We start from the raw sequence: 3,861 nt of genomic DNA, 5'->3' as shown, positions 1-3,861 counted from the left end.
TGCATGCCCAAGAAAACTCCTCACACCTTTTACAGAGATAGGTGGGGGACGTTTTTCAATTACTTCAACTTTCGCTTTATCTACCTCAATGCCCTTTTCAGAAATTCTATGACCTAGAACTATGCCTTCTTTCACCATAAAGTGGCATTTCTCCCAATTCAGCACCAGGTTGCAATCTTCACACCTTTTAAGTAACTCAGCCAAATGATTCAGACATCGATCAAAAAAGTTCCCTACAACAGAGAAATCATCCATAAATACCTAAATAGTGTCCTCCACCATTTCAGAGAATATCGACATCATACAACGCTGGAAGGTTGCTGGAGCATTGCACAACCCAAAGGGCATCCTTTTAAAGGCGAAAGTCCTATAAGGGCAATTGAAGGTGGTCTTCACTTGGTCCTACGGAGCTATAGAAATCTGAATGTAGCCCGAATAACCATCAAGAAAACAATACCAGCCCTTACCAACAAGGCTATCTAACATCTGATCCATGAATGACATAGGGAAATGGTCCTTTTCTTTCCAAGCATTTAGCTTCCGGTAGTCCATGCAGACTCTCCATCCAGTCACAGGCCGCATCGGAACAAGCTCGTTTCTCTCATTAGAACCACAGTAATCCCACCTTTCTTGGGCACATATTGAACAGGGCATACCCAACTACTATCTGCAATGGGACAGATAACTCTAGCATCCAACCACTTGATGATCTCCTTTTTAACTACCTCTTGCATAAGTGGATTTAATCTTCTTTGGTGCTCAATACTAGCTTTGTGATCTGGCATGAGTTGTATTTTGTGGGAACAAATACCGGGAGGAATCCCAATAATATCCGCAATAGTCCATCCAATAGCTCGCTTGAACCTCTTTAATACAGTCACCAAGCACTCTACTTGTCTCGCATTTAGATCTGCCGCAATGATGACCGGCAAAGTGTTATCTCTGCCCAAGAATACATACTTCAAATGTGGTGGTAGAGCCTTAAGCTCTAATTTCGGTGCCTCCACAATAGATGGTCTCACTGGTGGAGACTCACGATTCTTCATGTCTAACTCCTACTTCTTTTATTTTGACCGATATTCACACCTCTCGATTGCAGCTACCAACTCATCGTACTCTTCAATACCATCACTATCGATATTCATCATAACTGCTTCTAGTGCCCCAACACCGAGTCGCTCTTCAATTTGCACTTCTACTCCACTCTCAACTCTATAAGTTATGGCAGATACCGTTTGGAGCTCACCACTCTGCGTCATGGACCTACAAATATTGAAAGTTGCTTCTTCATTGTTCAGTCTGAACTTCATCTATCCCTTCTCCATATCAACCAATGCATGACCTGTGGCAAGGAATGGTCTCCCAAGGATTATGGGAACATCAAAATCAGCCTCACAGTCAAGAAACAGAAAATCCGCTGGAAAGATGAACGACTCCACTTTAACTAGAACATCATGGAGTACACCAATGGGCCTTTTCACGGTACGATCGGCCATAAGTAGCCGCATCATAGTAGGCTTTGGATCCCCTAGACCCAACTTCTTACAAATAGACAATGGCATGAGGTTGATGCTAGCACCAAGATCACACAATGCCTTAGCAAAGTGTAACAACCCTATAGTACATGGGATTGTGAAAGCACTAGGGTCTTCCTTCTTCTGCACAAGAGATCTTTTAGCAATAAAGCTACAATGCTGCAATCTATCATCATCTTCAAAACTCATAGACCTTTTCTTTGTCACCATATCTTTCATAAACTTCGCATACCCAGGCATTTGCTCCAAAGCTTCAATCAAAGGAATATTGATGGAAAGTTGCTTCAACATAGTAATAAACTTGCGATATTTACCATCTTCAGTCTTTTTCACTAACCTCTGTGGAAAAGGTGGTGGAGGTCTAGGTATACGGACCACTTTCTGAGATATCTCCGCTTCTTTCTCTGTCGCAGTCTCAGACTCTTCTCTAACATCTACCACATCATCTTCTTTTCTAATCTCAACATCCACCACAGACGGCATATGTGGATCTATGGTTTGTTTACCCCCTCGAGTAGTAATTGCCATACAATGACCGTCATTTTTTTGGATTATGGATGGTGTTGCTATGAAGAGTACCAGGTTGACGTGGGTTCACTGTAGTAGACAATTGGGTCATCTGCTGCTCTAGGTGGTTTATTGACACTGCATGGGCATCAACCTTTTGACCAATACCAGACAAGTAGGTTCCTATCTCCTTCACATTCTCATCAGTTGCATCAAACCTTCTCATCATCTTCTGCATCATATCTTCAATACGCGCCATATTGCCTCCAGCTTCCCTAGTACCAGATTCCCAATTCTGAGGAGGAACATAAGGTCCAACCCGATCATTTCTTTTTCCATAGTTGTTCATGTTGTAGTTGTTGTCACGATTGAAGTTCCCATCCCGGACATATTGACCCTCTCGGTTATAGTTGCCATAGTTCCGACCTTGATTTCCTTGACCTTGGCGCCAATTTTCCGCGTTGGATTCTTGGGCGTTTGTTCGGAAACCCTCCGTCTGATCATTCACCACATAAGCATCCTTTTCATAGTAACACTCTTCAACTGGTGGTGGCATTCTAGTGAAGTTATTCACATGATTTACCTTATCTGCACCTCCACTCACATACTTCAATACGAACCCCAACTCGGTCCTCATCTGAGCCATCTCCTCAAGAATCTCATTCGTAGACTGGGTGTTTGTATTCTGAATGGCAAAATGTGTTTCTCCTAGTATCTGACCTCCTAGTACTCCATGCATTATTATTGCAAGAGATCTTCTCCAATTTTTCAGAAATCTGTGCATATGTGCAGTCGCCATTTGAACCTCCTGCAATAGTATCAAGCACTGCTTAATTGTTGTCATCCTGACCTCGATAGAAATATTCCTTCGGCGACTCATCATCAATACGGTGATTTGGGACACCTCTTACGAACGCAATGAATCTGTCCCAAGAGCTACTCACAGACTCTCCAGGTAATGCTACAAAATTGTTGACCCTATCTTTGTGATTGAGCTTCGTGGACACTGGATAATACCTTGCTCAGAACACATCCGTCAGTTGGTTCCATGTAAAGATTGAGTTATAAGAAAGCTCAGTGAACCATACTGCAGCATTGCCTGTCCGTGATAGAGGGAACACTCGTAATCCGATGACATCCATATCCAAGTCTGGTCTACCTACATAACTTTTGCAAACCACCCTTAGCTTAGCTAAGTTAGCATGTGGGTCCTCCGATGGCAATCCTGAGAATAAGCCCCTTGCTGTAAGCATATGCATCAAGCTACTAGTCACCACAAATGTCTGCCCTGGAGGTAGAAGGGGTAGGAGAATAGGTCCATCACAGTCTGCTATATTGACGTTGCCCCAATAGTTGTCATGTTGTCGTGGGCCTGGTGGATATTGCACCCTCAATGCATCTCCCAATTGATTGTCAGCTGGAACTTGGTTGTCCTTACCAACTACCCTCGGCTGTTGTAACTCAACTGCATCACCTGGATTTCCTCCGATAGGATTAACTGGATCTCCTGGATTGTTCATTCTGCACAAAGTGTGGTTCAACTATGGATTGTAAGGAGTAAGTGGTTCACCCTGGCTCTGTGTACTTGGCATACACTAGAGTCAGAACCTGAGAGAGACAAAAACAAAGAGATAAAGTAAAATTAGGAAATATTTTACTAACGTTCAATAATGTAGTTAAAATAAATCTAAAAGCCAAATTTCCCTGGCAGCGACGCAAATTTGATATGCTCAAATTACAGTTCCCTAAAGAAGCATAAGCGATCGTTATCAAGTAAAGAACCCAACTTGTAGGTTAGGGTCGATCCCACGAGGAAAAT

The sequence above is a fragment of the Solanum tuberosum genome, unplaced genomic scaffold (genome assembly GCF_000226075.1).
Source record: "Solanum tuberosum cultivar DM 1-3 516 R44 unplaced genomic scaffold, SolTub_3.0 scf00084, whole genome shotgun sequence".
NCBI lineage: Eukaryota > Viridiplantae > Streptophyta > Magnoliopsida > Solanales > Solanaceae > Solanum > Solanum tuberosum.
This window is presented reverse-complemented; position numbering follows the sequence as displayed.